This window comes from Ambystoma mexicanum, chromosome 5p, assembly GCF_040938575.1.
Source record: "Ambystoma mexicanum isolate Mex_15411 chromosome 5p, UKY_AmexF1_1, whole genome shotgun sequence".
NCBI classification, from domain to species: Eukaryota; Metazoa; Chordata; class Amphibia; order Caudata; family Ambystomatidae; genus Ambystoma; species Ambystoma mexicanum.
This window is the reverse complement of record NC_090930.1, coordinates 556,222,086-556,242,436: the sequence shown is the minus strand read 5'-3', so window position 1 is coordinate 556,242,436 and position 20,351 is coordinate 556,222,086.

The following is a 20,351-nucleotide window of genomic DNA, read 5'->3' as shown; positions in this document are numbered from 1 at the left end:
GAAAAAAGAAAAAATACCCAAAACAAGAGAGAAACAGTTGTTTCATGCAAATGATCTTGATTTTAGTCAGCTAGATGCTGAATCTCGTGTTCTTCTTGAAGTGGGACCTCCACAGGAACACATAAAGAGGGGTAAAATCATATTACAACAGGACAACAGCCTAGATACTGTGCAAGAGGCTACGGGAGAACAACAACCTTAAAAAAATGTTCTCTCAAGCCCAGCAGAATAAGGCACATGTCTCCAATTTGAAACAAATTAACTTGGCTGGATTCTACCAGGTCACTAAAAATAAAATAACTTTTAAGAGAGATGGAATGGATGGCCATAGTGATGAAATAATTAAACTTAAAGGTCCGCAATCAATTGATGACTCAAAAAGTGTGAAAACTTCTTTAAAACATCCCTGCCCACAGACACTAGGAGCTGATAGTTATGGCATTCAAGAGATCACCTATGCTGAACTATCTGATAACTTTGATAAAGGGGACATAATGGAACCTTTTAGTGATACGATGAAAAATCAATCTCTAGAGAGTTTGGGAGGGGATCGACAGCATACAGGACTTAAAGATGGTGACAATTTAAGTCCTGCTGCTGAAACAAATGAGAAGCAAACAGATGTGTTGGAACCATGGGAGAGTGTGGAGACCATGAAGGAAATGCAATTAGTTATTGGATGGAGCAGTGACTCACAGTCCTTGGGGAATGACAGAATGAATCGATCACATCTCCTAGATATGTTCCTACATATGTACTAAAAATACCGACCCTAAGAAACTTGAATACTCATGATATTGAATGGATCAAACTTTCCATACCTAATAACCATAGAATGGTATGTAATGTTCAATCTACCTTAATTCTCAAAATTCTATGGGAACAAAATGAAACTTTTGTGATGTTGGGTTATGAAATGCATGTTTTTGGAAATATGGATGAGATGATTAAATTTATAGAATTCCAGAAACAGCACATATCTGCTGTCCCAGATCAGTTGCGAACTTGAGTGCTGATACATGTACCACACCAAACCTAACCACCCAGCTTACTTCTTTTGTTAATGCTATTAAGGGATTGGCTGGCTTTGAATCTCTCCTCAAAGAAGTTGGCTGAATACACTCCTCAAAAGGCCAATCATAACCATCCTTAACTTCATTTGTGAGTTGGAATTGTTGTGGTTTCAATAATTTACAAAATTGTAATGAATAATAAGCTATCATCCAGCGCAAGTGTAATAATGATACAAGAGACTATGGTGGTCAATTTTATTCAAATAGATGGTTTTACAGCCATTAACCACCCAGCAAAGTGGGGGGTGTTTGGTCGTCCATTTGGTGTCTACTGACACTTGTCAACAATGCTTGTAAAATTGATGCAAACATGATCTATTCCTCGAATGCTTTATTAATCATTGAATTTTTAGTTGGTACCACCCCTACAATTTTGATTAATCTATACTGCAAGCCTGGTACAGGGTCATGTATGAGCACCATTATTGAATTGGATTCCATGCTGCAAAATTTAACTGAGAGGAATGATGAGTATGATGTTATTCTGGGAGGTGATTTTAATGCTGCCCTTATTGGTTACACTTGCTCTAATTCGTTATTAAGAAGTAATGACTGTACTGTCCGTGTAGCTGATCAAGGGTATATATGGTGTAAGTTTTTGCATAGCTGGAATATGCATATTATGTCCCATGCACGAAATCAGATACAATACACATGGACTAGAGGTACATCATGTTCGAGGATAGATTATTTTGTCGTGTCGGAAAGCTTGCTTCAAATAGCATTACCCATTGATGTGAAAAACATGTATTGTAGCGATCACTTGATGCTGAATTTAAAGCTGAAATATTCGCTGGAATATCACAAACAAAACAGTCATCTAGCATTAATTGAAATGGATCACCCAGTAAAGTCAGTTAGATGGAACCCGAAATTATGTTGGGAATTTGCTTATCTGGTAAATCGTGATATTTGGTTTATGTGCACTACGCCTGCATTACTGTGCAATAAAATGAAGATCATGAATTTAAATACAAACATGATGAAATTTCACCTGTCAGCTATAGCCAACGCACCAAAAAGTCGTGCAAGCCTACGCTTCTGTAAATATAGTGATCAAATTGCAGTAATTAAACGCAATCGTAATAGTGATATTAGAAGTGCTAAATCCTCTATTGCTGACTATGATGAATTTGCAACAGAAAAAAAAAGATACATTCATGTAGCAGACAAAAGCTTAAGATGATCAAGACTTCTCAACACATAGAAGAAAACCAACAGCTCATAGCACTTCTATGTAAGCATAAAACAAAGGACATTTGGAGTATACTATGCTCCCAGGGAAATAAGATGCAACCGATTTTCCACTCTGCTATCTCTGCTAACACATGGACTGAGTATATGACACACAGATATCAGTTAAGATTTACAGTGCTGGAAGTACAACCCACAAGAAAGGCTAATAAGGACATGAAAAAATGGAGGGCGCAACAGGAAGCGTTCTGGATTGATAAACTTGATGCATTGTCACCTGATGGAATCAACGAAGAATTCGATTTGAGTTGTTTTTTATGACTTGAATTATTTGTTAACTATGCGTAAGAATTTTCATGACTGAAATTAATTTTCATTCGTTTTCATGACGTTTGTGGAACAGACTGATTTCAAACCACAGTATTCTAAATATAGATCCGGATTTTGTAATTACGTGGTTAGGGCTATTAGTATCAATAGCTGGGAAGTAGAAGAAGGAGTTTAAAGATGATCGTATATATTTTTACTTTGAAACAGTTACTTTAATATAGGACTTAAAATTCACTTTGATGCATGTAATTGTGAAATAGTTTTTTTTAACTTTTCATTTTCTCGCTTTATTTCAATTTGTGACTCACACATGAGTTTGGTTATAGATGGTAATATTAATTGTTTTCCTCGCCTTCCTCACTCGAGATCTATAGATTATTTCCGATCTCCGAGGCAGCAGTTCATGTGTAACCTAGCCTTACTTTAAGCTTGTATGTCGGATCGATGGTAAATGAGATCCACGAGCCGGCACGGCAACAAGTCTGATGATTATTTTTCTCTCTCTTAACGTTTCTTTTTCTCAGCTTGCACCATACACGACACGCTTTACTTTCCCTTATAGAGAGGCCGTTACATTACAACATGGCCGCCATAACGACCCAACCTCACTTCCCTGTTTAGCCTATATTGGTAACCATAACAACGCACAACAACTAAGCCATTTGCCGAGTTACACGCGTCCTCGCGGCTTCTCGCTCAGTTTCACGATCGTTTTTGAAGAGTAAAGGTAAGCTTAAGCATCCGTGTGCCAAATTACTCAGTTTACCCGACCCATCGGTGAAGCTAACATTTACCCTGAATTTATTATTACAAATCGTTAGTGAAAGCGCTACGTATGAACGCGTGTGCACTAGACAACAAGCAGGGTGACTTCTAATCTCACCTCTACACGCACCCCTACACCGAAGGGAAACAAGGTCAGTTTCCCCGCAGAGTTTTCATGTACTAAGTGAATTTTTCCCCATAGAACGATCATCAACCATCGCTCTTACTGTTTCTTTCTCTTTTCTTCTGACAACATCTACATACACGTGGTGATGACATGCACATGCTGCATTTTTTTCATGCAACCCGTATGTATACTCTCTTTGTTTTTATTTCTAATGGTATGAATGTATATGACTTTGGGTTGTGTTTTTGGGACATCTAACGGATAAATACTGTTGGAACGGTCTGCATAATAACTGTGATTTAATATGATCATGCATCAAATGATTTAATACAACATGGTTGAATACGGTACTTTGGTAATACCGGGTCGTATTGTTGATGTTGTTTCGCTATACTTTTGTAATGATAACCCTTACCAGGCCCTGATGAAGGAAGTTGGACTTCCGAAATGCATTGGCCATTCCTAAAGGCACCTGCATTAATTTAATTTACCTACCTTTACCATTTTTTGAATTAAGCATATATGATTTTTTATGAGTTCGGATAACAACCCATCCCAAGTTTCAAGAAACCACTAAACAGTGGACACAGGAGTGCAGCCTGCACCGCTGGCTTCACAGCCAAGGTCTTTGAACACAGATATCAGTTACCATCAGAGTTCATAGCTACAAATATGTATGACCCTACTGATAAGATGGTTGGTGAATGTCCCTGGACTCTGACAGATATTGTATGGGCAATTCAAAAACTATCTTACTCCAAAGCGGCGGGCCCTGACGGGATTCCTGCATGCGTATTCAAGGATGATCCTTTTTTTGGGCAAAAGTCATTAAACCATCCTATGATTTTATTTTTGAGACTAAGACTATACCCAAATCATGGCTACGTGCTATAATAATACCTATCCACAAAAAAGGGCCCATTGACAATCCTGCTAATTGTCGTCCTATATCCTTGATTGACATGTCAGCACGGTCTTTGCAAGGCTGCTGTTAAGGAACCTAGAGATGTGTGTTGCTAACAACAATATATTATCAAAATATCAAGTAGGTTTTCGTAAATCTATGGGAACCACTCTTAATGCATCAATTCTTGCCCATTTGCTAGAATCAACACTTACCTCCATCTTGGGGGTGGTATATATGGCATCATTAAACCTCTCTTCTGCTTTGATAGCGTTATTAGGGACAGGTTGTGGAACAAGTTACTAGACTATGGAGTCTCTGCTCACTTGGCAACCCTTATAGCACGTTTGCATCGTAACACATCATATATGGTGAGGATTAAACAGGATGGCACCACTACTGAAGCTATACATACAGAGATAGGCGTCAAACAGGGCTGTCAATTGGCAGCCATTCTGTTTAATCTGTAGATATGTGATGTAGGTAATTTGTGGGAAAAATTGATGGTCTTTCCAGTAAAATTGGGTGATACCCACATAAACTTGTTGGCCTTTGCTGATGATATTATTCTATGTGATCGCACTCCATTTGGCCTGCAAACGAAATTAAATGTGGTTCACGAATACGCAAAAAGTAACAATCTTGCAATTAATGCTAACAAATCAAACATAATGGTATTCGCCAATAGAAAAAGGGTTTGCAGATACATATGGAAAATGAACAATATGGTGATTCAGCGTGTGATAAAAACAAGGTACTTGGGTTACAATCTGTGTGATTCGAACTCTTTGGCTATGTGCAGAGATACGTTGACTCTGAAGGTAATTCCACTTATTTCACAAATGAAGGTATTATACTTCAAATATAGAAAGTTTTCCCTTAAACCACAGTTTGAATTCTACACCATAAAAGTGGAACCTGTGCTACTGTATGGTCTTGACTTGTGCCTTTTGGATTTAACATCAATTCTTTACAGGAAAAATATGGAAGAGTGTACTGAACCTTCCTAAATCATCTCCTAATTCAATCATAATCCATGAACTCGGGTTGAACTCTTTATCCACAAAATTCTGGTCGCACAAGTTAACGAACTACAGTAAAATGTTGTATCCTCCTCCTAATTCACTATATCAAGACTTCTGCAAAATGGTCAATAAACAATATCCTACATCTATTCAACGCTATGTGAGGAAAATGGAAGAGCTTTTATTCTCTATTGCCATGGATCACAAGGATCTCTACGAACAATCTACCGTGGTAAAAAGGACATTTTTTCAAATGGACTGGTCTAATATCATCGATCTAAATGCAAAATATAAATCCTATCAAGATCAATACTGTTTTTTCCATAAACAATTACCAAAAATGCAATATTTAATTATCTTTCTGTGTTCAAAGGCCAGGAATTTGTATTTGAGATTTAAGTTAAATGTCATACATACAGGAGAAAGAACTAAGTATTGGTCTGATATCTATGACATCACATAGGGTGTATGTTGCAGATTCTGTAATAGCAAATACACCCCTGAGTCGTTAAAACATGTTGTGGTATACTGCACTCAATTTGAAATCAATCGCAGCTCCTTTATTGGCCAATTTTACAATGGTATTTTGGCATTCTCAAGAGAACTTCTATGGTGCATGTGGGGAAAATCACAAAAATTATTAATAGCATTAACACGATTTATTGCTGTGATAGAGCACAGAATCCTAGACTTTGAAAAATAGGCTGAGATTGTCTGTGATTTATGTAAAGCAACATCTGTTGATTTCGCAATGTTTTAAGTTAAAAGAGATTTCTTTTATCTGACAAATTTTAATGTATATTTGAATTAATTGTTTTATGTTGTAACGTACTTCTTCTTTAAATTATTTTTAATGTTCGTCTATCAAATATTTGTAAAGGTGCATTGTACCAAAAACAAATAAAAGAAATAAAAAAACTGTTCTTGTCAAAACTGATTTCCCTTCCTTTATCAACGCTCCATTTTACTCAAAACGCACCTTTCTAGATCTTGCATAGCTCATTCAATTTACCAGCTAGAGACCTATTTTCACTTCCATATTGTACCTATGATCTATTGCTACACCCCAACACAAAAACTCTAAATCAGGGTATTTCACCCGTTTTCATTAAAAACCGTTTGTGTAATTTCAGGCGGGAATTGCAACGTTTGCAAAGTTTCCAACATGTCATTTGCTGCAACATGTCATTTGCTGCAACATGTTTTACAACACTGCTACTCATTTTAGAACGGTATGCTCTTGTTAACCCATTGTGTGAGATTGCTAGTACCTTTACCTTGTTGCTTTAGTGAAGAACTGTATTTGTTTCAAGGTTTTTGCACACATTCATTATTTTATTCATCCATCTCTGAGTGTCATTTTTAGCATTGCCAGGGTTTAAAATCAGTTTTTCTCTCTTGTTTGTTTCAAGACAAAGACGCACTAGGCCAGGAAATACCAAGTTAAAAAGCGAGTTAGAGGGAAGAGATTTAGCCCTCCAGGCTCTTACGGAACTGAAAACAGAGTATGGGAAGCTACTGGAGCACGCCAGACTGGTAGAGGGTGCTCTGGGAGAGAACACCCAGACCAAAGATGCTGAAACTCAGGAGTTGAGTCTCCTGCAGCAGAAATTATCCCAGTATTCCTAGACCATACAGGAAGCGCAGAGAAACAATGAGGCTCTCTAGCAGGTCATAGAGGTCAGTAAAGCCTTGATAGCTGAACAAAAAGCTCAGATATTTGCTTCTTATCTAGATGCAGGGGTTGAAAAGGAGAAACTAGCAAAGTTGGAGAAAGAGGGTGCTAGATTTAATCTTAACTGGAGGGACCCCGAACAGGTAGAGAGGGACACAGTAACCCCTGATCATAGTATAAGGACCTCTATGCTAAGGGACTCCAACACATTTAATACTGTGAACACTGCCAGCTTCATGTCTACCAGTTCACATGATCCAGAAACCATGAGGCTGGCAGAATTCAATAGACCCAGCATGATGGAACTGACGGGTCGGCGCCCCACAGAAAGTGATGGACGGGCGTCCCGGTATAGATACCCCCACATTCAGGCTGATGTCTCTGACAAGGAAGTCTCCTATGAGGGGAGAGTCATGGAATTAGATCCACCAAAATATTACTTTCCCAGGGACCAGTTGGTCCAATTTAATGAAAAACCCAATGAAATGAGGCCCAAAAAGAGTATCCTGAAGACCTCTACCCAATTAGGGCAGTGGAGGGAATACTCTGCCAACCCTGGGAGTAAGGATGAGTCAGAAGACTACTCTCCTGTGCCCCACAGGAGTGGAGAAACTAGGCCCCACTATTCTGCGAGCCCCTCTCCAACTCACAAAATCCGGGAGGGCCTAGATGATCATGAGGGGACCTCAACTAGCAGCGCCTATGAGTCTGAGAGCAAGTGGACTCGGGTGACTAAACCAAAGAAGGTAAACAAGCTCAAGCGAGTTATGACCAAAGACCCCATTAGGCAGATTAAGGCCCTTAGTAGTGTCATAACCCCCTGCCATAGAAATGCAAAATATTCTATTTGGGAACACCTAGAGCTCTATGAGCACAAGATGGACACTTTTTATATGAAAGACAACCAAAACTGTATTGAGTATGTGAAATGGACATTCTCCCCTGAATCCTCCAGTTTCTTTGCTGGACTGGAGGACCAGAACCATTAAAGATGGTCCACCTACAGGGCGGCCATCTTAAAACACTTCTCCACCCACCGAAACCCCCAGGAGGCTCGCAAAGTGGCCTACAATCTGCAGTGCAGGGAAGATCAGGCCCCACGAGAGTTTGAAAAGGAGCTCAAACGCGCCTTTGCCCAGACAACTAGGAGGGTGCACACAGATAGCAGGGAGTTTGTAACCACCTTCTTTCATGCACTCTCCAAGTTTCTTATGACCCAGCTGGTGAGGGACTTCCACAAGAAAAGAACGCTGGACTACATCATAGAACAGGCGACCCTCATTTATGAGATCCAAAACCCTGCAGAAAATATAAATCTGAATAAAAACCCCAAACCATACAGCACCCCTGCTGCTGCTAAGGTGGCGGAGGTGAGGGTTGCCCCCGTGTTAGACTTAGAGATGGGGAGCCTAAAAATACACCTGCACAAAATCAGCAGAATCCCAGACCCAGAAGGCCTTCTGGCCAGTCACAAACAGGTGGCAGTCAGGGAGGTAATCCCACTAATGGGACCCCTAACTGCCCTGATTATATCAGCCCCTGATGCAAGGGCAACAGACCAATCCTGGGGTATGTCTGGACTCCCCCAGCCCAAGGGGGGGAATCCAACCAGGTAAGTGCTGCCCTGGGATACGTCCCTCCTAACTTCCCTCAGGAGGGCAGGAATTCCCCAAATGCTGGGTCAAGCTTCTTTCCCTGATACGCACAAAACCCCCAAACTGCAGGACAAGCCTCCTTTCATTCCCCACTTTCAGGAACTCAGTTAACCAAATCCAGGAGAGGGGAGGCCAAGGGTGGAGGGTTACCAGAATTCGCAATATCCAGGGTACTATGGGAGAAGGGATAGTTACCCTTCCCGTGATCCACCTAGGGTTGACCAGAGACCCTGTACCAGCCGGAACGGGTTTCCCAACTGGAGCGCCAGGTTCAAAATCTAACCCAGGATCTGGGTTGCATGTTAAGGGCTCAACAGAACCCTCAGACAAACATGGCAGCTCAGAACCCCACAAACCAAGGATCTGGCACCCCACAGCAATGACGGGGCAAGAACCCGGACAACTCACCGTTTCCAGAGGAGGAGGCACGGGGGAAGAGGGGTGTAAAGCCCTAGAGGAAGCTTCCTTCCTCACTCGTGAACAGCCCCTGGACACCCAGGAAATGGAACCAACATCTCCTGGCCCCGAAAACCTTCCACCCAAGGAACAGAGGGCGGGTAGAAGAAATAAAGAACCCAAAAAGACCCATTTTTTGGAGGAAGTTAGTGTCCTCCAATATGAAGGAGAGGAATCCTTAGAGGATTCTGTGGAAAAGATCTTCTCATTCAGGGAAGGGGGGACTCCTCCCAAATAAAAATGGGTCCCAAGGTGTCAAAGTTTCAGATTCCCAAACTTCGACACAGAATTATGCCGAAACTACCCCTGTATCAGAGTCAATAATAAGGAAATTGACTACCCAGCTTGCCCAGAATGCCCATTACCTTTGCCCATTGGAGGAGAAAGAAGGTAGATTCTGCGCCTCCGCCCAAGTGCAAGGGCAATATGCAATTCCGACACTAGTGGACACTGGATCCCAAGCCACTCTTCTGTCAAAAAGGGCCTTTGAGCAGCTAAATTCAGAAAGGGGGGAGAGATACCACATCCCACTCACCCCTCTTCCTGGACAACTCCAGAACTTTGATGGGAATAAAATTCCTGTGGAGGGAAATGCTCCACAGGAATTTTAACATAAAATTGGGTGACATAAGGTGAAACACCCTGTCATAGTCGTAACTCCAGAGGGCACACCCTGTCTACTAGGGAATGACATCCTGCAAAAGGTTGTCCCCCTTAATAGACTGTATGAACATGGTCCTCTGGACCCGGACTGGCAGTCCAATAAATTTGAAACACAGTTTCAACCATGTTATTTTAAATGGCATATGCCCAAAAATCTGATCATATTGAGTTTCATTTCCAGAATAACCAAATACCTGACGTGACAGTAATTGCTGTAGGACAAAAAACTGGTGATGGGAACTCCTCTCCATTCCTGAAAATCAACCTTCCTTCCAGCTCCAAGTGGCATTCCACACTGGAAGGAAATACTCTGAAATTCTATATCAATTCACAATCTGAAAATCCCAATTCCATAGCCAAAAGAGATGAGAAACCAGCTCAAACATTAGCTGAGATTCAGAAAATTAGAGAACAGTTATTCATCACTATTCAGTTAAATGAGGGGAAGGAATCTGTTCTCGCCCAAGTGTGCGTGAACAACGGTAAGAACATCATCAGCAAAGCCATGTTCTGAAAGCTCCCAAAAGATCCAGCCCTTTCCACAATTAAATTGATTTACAAGTGGGAAATGGGCCTGGAAACTCCCAATTCCAAACATCTCCTGCCTAAGTGCATGCTCAAAATCTCTATTGGAAACAAAAGCATGTTGTTGGGTCGTGCGTGATGTCCCCGCTGCATTCTATTTAGGCAGTGACATTCTCAATCGATTTGCCATTAACTTGGACCTGATAAATTACAAAGCCTGGTTCCGATTAGGGGACAATCCCCTGGACTTTGATGATTCAGAGAAAGCATTTTGGTCAGCCCAATTTCTGCCGTATGCAGTTGAAGTTCAAATTGGAGAGGAGGTTACCATTGCAGGACGGACGCGACTATTCCCACTTGAAATAAACATTAAAAGAGGACAGAAACTGCAAAATCCTGATGCATATGTACACCTCAATGTCCATCTCCAACAGCAGGGGTTGGGGTTAAACCCAACACCATTAGTCAATGTAGAACACAACACCATTCCAATATTGATGGATAACCGTGACCTTAGGAGTATCACACTGGGCGCAGGCACAATTATTGGAATGGCGGTTGATGACAGACATTTTTCCAGGGATCTAGGTAATGAACTGATAAGACCAATAATGACTGTTTTGACAGTAATAGTGACAATAGGTACCACCAGACAGGATATTCACCCAGCAAGGGGAGAATTTCCTGGTGTACTCTTCCTGCCCTTACAGGAGGAAGAGGTGACTTGTGAAATCAGGCCGAATGCGGTGATCTTCCAGGTCCCCGATGACAGCCTTGCCTACCTGAAACCCTCTGTCCAGGTCAACATTCTAACCAGGGACCTCTCCAGCCAGCTGGAGGAGGCCATGAGATAGCAAAACCGGAAATCTTTCCAGGCTTCAGGCAAATGGTTGAAGAGCGAGTCAATCTAGCTGATGTCTGTGAAGCTCCGGAGCAAAAGCAAAAGTTGAGACACGTTTTCTTAGATTTTCAAGATCTCTTTGAGGTGGACTCGGATGATTGTGGTCACACCGAAATCCATACAACAACAATTCCCACGGACCCTGGAATAACTCCAGTGTTTGTGAAGCAATATCGCTTGCCTCTCGCATTCATGGAGACCCTCACAGAAATAATCAAAAACCTTGAGTCCCGTGGGATAATTCGTCCAGTCCACAGCACCTTTAATAATCCGGTGCTGGGGATTTTAAAACCGAACGGCCAGTGGAGAGTCTGTGCTGACCTTAGGGAGCTAAACAAATGGGTCCATATGTCCTGATGGCCGCTCCCCTACATTGACCGGGGGTGGCCCAGATCCAGGGGTCAATGGTATACAGCGTCCTTGACCTGACCAATGGGTAATGGACCATGCCTGTCAGTAGAGAGGACCAATACACGTTGCCTTTACTTTCGGGGGCAGCAGTACACCTGGATCCAGACCCCCTTCGGATACATCAACTCCGGCAACAAATTCAACATCTTCCTACATAAGGCCATGCCTGACTTGGGTGAAAGGGGTAACTTGGCCTATGTGGATGATGTCTTGATAAAAAGTTCAACTGTGGAGGAACACATAGCGGAAATCTGTCATGTTCTGACACAGTTGAGTGTTGCCGGAGCAACATTTTCCTTCCAAAAGGCACAGTGGTGCAGGATCCGTGTCAACTTCCTGGGGCATGAGATAACTCCTGAGGGTCTTTGTCCCCCGGAAAAGAAAATGGAAGCACTCCTAAAATTTAAAGACCCCACAACTCTGCGTGAGCAAAGAAGCCTCCTTGGACTGACTGATTACAGTAGGAAGTTCTTTGAGGATTACGCAGAGATCACAAGACCCCTGATCCATCTGTTGAAGGGGGACAAGTGGGAGTGGGGTCCAGAACAAGCTGAGGCAGTAAAGCAACTCAAGAGAATCCTCTCACAAGCGCCTTGTCTAGCTTACCCTGTCAAAACCAAGGAGTTCTTCTTGGAGACAGGGTTCCTGAATATATGCTTGACAGCAGTATTATATCAAAAGCATAACAAGGTCAATAAAGTCATCTCCTATGCAAGCAAGACTTTATCCTCTGTGGAAAAAAAATTCCACGATTGTGAGAAGGCAAACCTGGCAATGGCGTGGGCATTGAAAAATTACCGCCTGTTCATCCAGGGGAACACATCATAGTGGAGACTCCACACCAGCCGTTGCAATATCTCCAAAGTGACAGAATCCAGGCTGGAAATCTGAGTAATTCCAGAATTACTTCCTGGATTCTGTCAATGCAAGGCTTTCCTGTAGAGGCCAGATATGGCCAAAACAAGAAGATTCCCCTTGCGCAAGTTCTGGCTGATTTGCATGATTGTGCCAGAGAAAACTGTTTTGAGGACGAAAGTCTTAAAATCCAGGACAACATGGAGGCATGCCTGAATTCCCCACACAAAGTCTATGAAGAAGACAAGTGCAAGGAAATGCCCACAGTTTATGTGGACGGGTGCTCCTATCATGTTGACAACAACGGGGAAAAGGAACTGGTGGCCGGCGTGGGGAATGCTTGGGAATGCTTGGGTGATTGATGCCCCTTAACCTTATGCTGGGTACAAAATCGGTCCCCATAGTAGTCAGGTGGCAGAGTTGATGGCAGTTCATCAAGCCATCCTCACTGCTGTCCAACATCAACTCCACAAACTGGTCATAATCACCGATTCAGATTATGTCCGGAACGGGTTTGTGGAGCACCTGGTTAATTGGAAAACCAGAGGCATGCTATGTGCTAATAATAAACCTCTCAAACATGGCAAGCTCATCCAAAATATTGATGATCTGGTCACCTCTAGTGGGATGACAATCTATTGGAAGAAGATCAAGGGTCATTCCAGAGTAGAGGGGCCAGACAAAATTGGAAACGACCTAGCTGATCAGCTGGCCAAAACCGGAACCATCCAGGGGGAGCTCCTCGAGATCGCGTCCCTGTTGGGGGACATCCAGGTCACTGCTATCACTAGGTCCCTGACAAATTCTCACAATAAACTCTCAACTGCCCAATGGAGTAAGGAGACCCCAGATGCTGATTTAATCATGGCACAAAAAGGGGATTCGATTGTTGGTATGTTTTATGAACACATGGAGGACCCAGAGAACTTTCCCCTGACGGATACCGATTACATTGGGAAAGAGGACCTCAGTGTGTTGATGAAATGTCCAAAAATGTTTTGAATCCAAGAAGGTGTTTTGGTAAGGAGATCCATATCTAGCTGTGACCAGTGGGTGATCCCTATGTTATTCCGAAGCCTAATGCTAAGTCACGCCCATGATGCGGCGACAGCCGGTCATCAAGGGTTTCACACTACTTTAAAATCTTGTGAGAGGTTGTGTACTGGCCACACATGGGGCAGGACCTCGACCAATATTTGTAGGGGTATCTTGTGTTTGCACAATTTCAGCCAAGTTCACTCACGCACCGAGCTCCCCTCCAGAAGAGAGGGATGACACTGCCTTGGTCAGATTTACAAGTAGATTTCATCTGGCCCTCTAGGGGGAACAAGTACATGTTAACCATAGCATGCTTGTTCACCAAATGGATGAAATGTCTCCCGGCCCCAAATTGCAAGGCAGAAACAGCAGCTGCCCTGATGATCAATCACATCTTCTCGAGTTTTGGCCTACCCCAAAGGATTTAATCAGACCGAGGTAGCTACTTCACCAGCGAAATGATGACAAAGATGTGGGAGATACTGGGGTAAAAAGCAAACCTCACATTGCATACCACTGTCCTCAAGTGGTGGAGTTGAGAGGTACAATAAAACTATTATGAGCATTTAAAAAAGTTTGTGGCAGATTCTGGGCCAAGTTGTGACATCCAATTACCACTTGTCCTGATGGCCATCAGATCTACACCTTTTGCTGCAACTAAGATGTTTCCATTTGAGCTGATGACTGGACGAAGGATGGTTCTACCTCAGCATCTGCTCTATAGAACACTGATTAACGTCTCCACAACTCATCAGTATGTTGAGAACCAAAGTAAACACCTTCAACATGCTTTTGCATACACTCAGCGGAATCTAGAAAGACCTGCAGAGGGGATGAAGACTCAGTATGATCTGACAACAACCAAAAAGGCATACCAAGTAGGAGACAGTGTCTACTTGTACAATTTCCAAAGGAACCAGACCAAAGATCACAACATTTTGAAATTGTAGACAAAATCTCACCTGTCGCCTACAGAATCTGCATCCCCAAAGGCGAATTGACAAAAGAGAAATCGGTCCATGTTAATCAGCTAAAGAGTTGTCACCCTTGGCACACTTTGCAACAAATTGAAGATCCCAGAGAGAATCAAACAGAGGAGACATCGAAAACCTGAGAATAAGGAAAAGAAGAACCAGAAGGGAGCCGTTTGGATTTATAAATAGGATCATGTAACAGGGAGTATATCCTTCATTATCAACTGTTATTAGTAAATGCCTGTGTATCCCACTGCTGTCAACCCAATTGGTGGGCAGTTTGTGGGAAATTGTCGTAACCGGTTTGTGTTCTCTTTCATAGATTCATACTGGTTGCACCTGTCTAACAACCAAGGAGGACCTCCCTGGCAACCTGGAAGGGAGAAACCAAAGGAGATCCGGAAGGGTCCCTCCACACCATGAAAGGAAGATCCCAGGGAAAGAAGGGGGTGCCGTTCCACATTCCGACCAGAGACAACAAGTGGAGCAGGATGCACCATTCTCTGATGGAAGAGGAACTCATACCTGCAGGATCCTGCTGTGGCCCATGCAGAAATCCCACCTGCCCTACTCTCCCTCGACTTGAAAGCCCAGGAGAAGTCAGAGGGATGTTTGTGATATATTGACCCATTCAACAGCATTGCCGCACATCACTAAACTGCCTTTGCTCAAAAAACAACAACCTGGCTGCACTGGATCCTGTGCGCACCAGGACCTCAAAACTGCATTTTGACAGCAACATAGAAATGGCTGCTCCATCCTGCCTAGCTCACATCAGGCACGATGGTACAAGGGGACACACTGAAAAAATATGCCAGTGTGTTCTGAAACATATATGGAATCAAGTGAACAGGCAGCACTGCTTGTTGGAAAACCCAAAATTCCCCTTCAAAATGAAACATTTCACCCTTTAAAAATGCTGCTTTGACGATAATTCCATCTGTTCATTTTGAAACCACAGTAAAAAGGCTCTGTGATGCCCAGGATATTTCTGTGCTTCACCAAAACCAGGCATAATTCCTGAGTGACAGGGTCAGTCAAACCAACTCTCTGAGAAATCAGTAAGAAACTTCACTTGCAGTCACACGGGAAAACGCGTTTCTTTCTTTCCAAATGTATCCAGGCTCAGCAGTACAAAGAGACTTTAACTCTCTGAGCCAGGTCAGTGTAAAGTGTCAAATGTATCTATGCTTTAGATAAAACTCCTGCCTTCAAGGAAATTACTACAGCTGCAAAGACAGTGTGGGCAATCTGAGGGAGCTGCCAAACCGAATTTAAAAAAAGAAATTCTAGCAGTTTTAACACATGTGGAAAAATGAGTTTTGCTAACTGAAGAGAAGAAATGACCTGTTTAAAAATAAATTGTTGAATAAAAGCCTGCTTACTTAGCAATGTAAAGGGATTATGTTAGTGGTGATAATACACACATATGCTGCATATTTAACAGGTTTGTTTTAATTCAGGACCCAAAAATAAGAAATGAAAGAGTTTAAAGCACATGGGCTGGATTTGCAAGCTCTCAGAAAAAACAGTCATTCCAGTTGCCAGCCATCAAACTTCCCCAAGGAAGGCAGATACACCATAAATCCAGGACACGAAACTGATAATTGCCAGCTTAAAATACTTTGAATGGGCCAGGACAAAGAAAGTTCACACGCTCATCAGACATTCATCTGTGCTCCAGGGTGGGACATTAGAAGACCTGGGACACTAACCTGTCAATTGTTAGGTGGGCAATAAAACCTTCAATTAAGATGAGAAACCCCTACCTTGCCTTGAAAGGAAATGACAGTTGGCAGCAGTTGAAGTTAAAGAAAAAAAAATGACCCAACAAAGGAACTGCCATTTGTTCACAAAGACTATTTTATAAAGAAACTTTAAAGACTTTTCATCTCTGCAGCACGAATTAGTAAAAATGTAAAAAGTTCACAGTTTCAAATATAATTTTGTGGGCTTTCTTTTAAAACTTGGTAGAACTCATTGCCGCATGGGGAACAGAAGTTAAAAAATATGACAGATTCCAAGGAAAGTATTAATGTTGCAAACATAAAACATATTTACATCCCTGGAGATAATTCACATCTGTGTATAAAATTGTGGAATTTTAGGCCGAATCTTTCATGTTTAAAATTACCAAAATGTGTCAGAAAGGCTAAACAAGGACGCACAGACTTGAGTATTGGACTAATATGTGCTGCACATAATATGTAACCTGTGTGTATAATTTACTAAGAGATTGCAATTGTAGAAATGTATGTTTTTGGAAAAATTGGATTTTCACCTCATAAACCGGACATCATTCCCTTGGAAACCCAACCAGTTGAGAGCAAGGCAGAAACTAGCACCCCTGCCCAATACAAGTAGTTTTGGGGTGTGCTTAGTTAACCCTGCCCAGCCTATACTGTGATGATGTCACTAGGCATTATAAATAAGGGTCCCTGACAAGACCCTAGACAGACACTCTTCCTGGTTTCCTACGCTGTGTTCCTGTACCCATCATCTTTCAGATCCAGACTCCAACTACAAGGCCAAGCATTGCTGATCCTGCTCCAGCAAGGCCTCAAATTCTGAAAACCCACTAATTTACCATTAACCAGGAGAAAACTTGTGTCATCCTGATCCAGATTGGCTTGCTGTCACTCACTGCATGCTGCTGCCATCCTACTACCCTGATGACCTATATAATCCAGTGACCAGAATAGCCAGTCCAGAAGTTCTATCCAGTAACCAGTCCTTGCAGAGCTGATCCTGTCCAGCTGATTTTGTCCGGCTGTCCTTTGTTAGACCAGATCCATGTGGTGACTAGACCCTCTGACTGTTCAAAATCCAAAACTAAAAGTGGACTGTGAGTATCAATATGAACCATAGAAAACCATAGTATACCTTGCCTTGCCTTGTCCTTATTTCCCCTCTCTAAATCACCCTATCCTTATCCTGATAACTTGTAATATTGTCAGAATTATTCTTGAAACCATGCCTTTGATGTATAATGCTAGCGCCATCTCTGTAGTAATTCTGCCTGGTGAAATCCTAAACTATTAATCCTATTTTGAGTGATCAGACTGGTTCTGCCAGGGCGGGTACTGGGGAGCTGGGGTTGAATTTGCAAATCAACCCTGGAGTTTACTGAGTCCCTATTTGGTGGTCTAGCCTGAATGCTCTAGTGTAGAGTAAAACTGTTCTCGTCAAAACTGATTTCCTTTCCTTTTTCACCGCTCCATTTTATTTAAAGTGCACCTTTCTATATCTTACATAACTCACTCGATTTACCAGCTAGAGACCTAATTTCAATTCCATATCTTACCTATGATCTATAGCTACACCCCAAACACTCTAAATCAGTGTATTTCATCTGTTTTCATTAAAAACCGTTTGGGTAATTTCAGGCGGGAATTGCAACATTTGCAAAGTTTCCAACGTGTCATTTGCAGCAACATGTTTTAAAAACCTGTCACTCTTTTTCGAAGTTTGTGTTGTTGCTAATCCATTTATTGTGATTTTTAGTACCTTTAACTTGTTGCTTTAGTGAAGAACTGTTTTTTTTCAAGGTTTTTGCACACATTCTTTATTGTATTCATCCATCTCTGAATGTCATTTTTAGCATTGCTAGGGTTTAACATCTGTGTTTGCCTCTTGTTTGGGGACGGAAGGTTGGATTTCAATTCTGTTTTCCATTTGTCATTCCTTCCTGATTACCTGCTGCTTCTGTTTATCCATTTAGAATTGATTTTCTGTGGGTTGAGGTAACATTTCAGGGGTAAACTCTAACTCAAGTGCTATCTTACCTTAATCAAAAAGTGCTCCTATTCCCTGTTGTTTTGTAGATGTGTCAATAGAAGGTTAAACTAAGTGCATTTCTTACATTCCTATTGTTATTATCACCCCATTGGTGATTGTTGCCCCATATTAAAAATTGTATGAATTATTTTAATTTTCAAATAAATAAATACATATTATATTTCACCAACCAGCCTGGTTCATGGTCCATTGTGACCAGCAGTATTTGAAAAGGGTGTGTGATATGAGAGGTGTACCATCTCACTATTGAATCTAACATAAAAGCATAAGCATTTCAATCATGTGCTGCATACTAGGCTGAGACTAAGGTGTGTGTCGCCCGAATGAAATCCTTAACACACCAGCACTGTGTTCTGTGTTCAGTCTCTGGATTTTTTGTCCTTTCATCCTGCTTCCAAATTTCTTCCTTGATTCCTGCCCCTCCTCTGTTTACCTTCTCCTGCTCCAGTCCTGTGCTCCTCATAACAACTGCTGCTGTCTTCTCCATCTTGCTGGTCCTTCCTGCTACCATCAACTAACCAGGATCAAGGTTTTTCCTCCTTTGGGATGTTTTTGACTAATGGGTTATTTGGCCCCTCTGGGAGGCCTTGCACTCCCTGTTTCATCAGGGATCAGCCTGGCTTCTAGAGGGCATAGACCTTACTTCTATTCATCCAAGAAACCACTGAAATCACAAATAAGGCAGGTCTCTGAGAGTGGGCTAGAGTGGGTGTGGGTAGAGAAGGATGACATAATGTGAGATAATGGTCATTAAGATTGGTGAGGTAGGTCGGGTGGGATAGAGAAGGGTGGGGTAGGGTAGGTGGTAGGCTTAAAAGGTGGTGAGGTATGGTGTTTGAGGACAGAAGCTTGAGGTTGGGTGGGGAAGTGATGGTAGAGATCAGTGAGGTAGGGTTGGTTGGGGTAGACAAAGTCCACGTCTGGTGGGTGGTTGTAGAGGGGTGAGGTCAGCGGGACACATATAGAAATAGGTACCGTGGGTGGGCTGAAGAGGGGTGGAATAGGTTTTGCAGCTAGGATAAAGACAGGCAAGGGAGGGTGGGTGGCATAGAAAGGAATAAAGGTGTGGAGTTTTGGGCAAAGAGTGATGAGGTAGATAGGGAGTGAGGTGTAGAGTTGGGTGAGCATTGGTGCATTGGAGTGATTTCCAGGTAGTGAGATAGGGTTGGTTGGTGTAGATCTGAGTGAGGTAGAGTGGGTTGGTGTAGAGAGGAGTGAGGTAGGGTGATCGAATTAGGATGAGAGGGAAAGAAAGGAGTGAGGTGGTGCTGGTGGAGGTAGAGAGGGGTGAGGTAAGGTGAGACAGTGATGATAGATATGAGTGAGGACTTGGGGTTGAGGGTAGAGAAGAGTAGGGCAGGGTGGGTGGGATACTGAAGGCTTGGGGTACTTAATGGGTGTGGTAGAGTGGGTGGAAAAGAGAATGTTGAAGGTGAATTAGTGAGGTATAGAGGGGTCGGGGCTCAGTCAGTAGGGGTAAACTGACAACAGGTTAGGGAGGGTGGGTATAGTTGAGCAGGTGTGGGTAGATAAGGATGAGGGTAAACCCAATTGGGATAGGGAGGGGTGAGGTAGAGTGGTTGTGGTAGTGATGGGTGAAGTAGAATCAGTGGAGATAGAGAGGGGTGAGGTTAGGTGTGTAGGCATTTAAAGAAGGGAATATTCAAGTGGATGAGTGATTTTGGATGGAGAAGACAGAGGTAAATGTTGGGTGGAAGTCAAGGGGTAACAGGTGAGAGGTGGTAGAGGATGGTGAGGTAAGGTGGGTGGTAGATGGTAGTGAGAGGTGGGCAGGATGCATGGTTGGATGTGGTAGAAATGATTGGTTACAGAACCTGGGGTACAGAGGGGTGAGTTCTGTGTGTATTAAGGCAGAGACGTTTAAGGTAGGTGGTGGGTGGGGTATATAAGGGTAAAGTATGGTCGGTGGGCATAGAAAGGGGTTGGGTAGAGTGGGTGATAGAGGATGGGGAGGTAGAGTA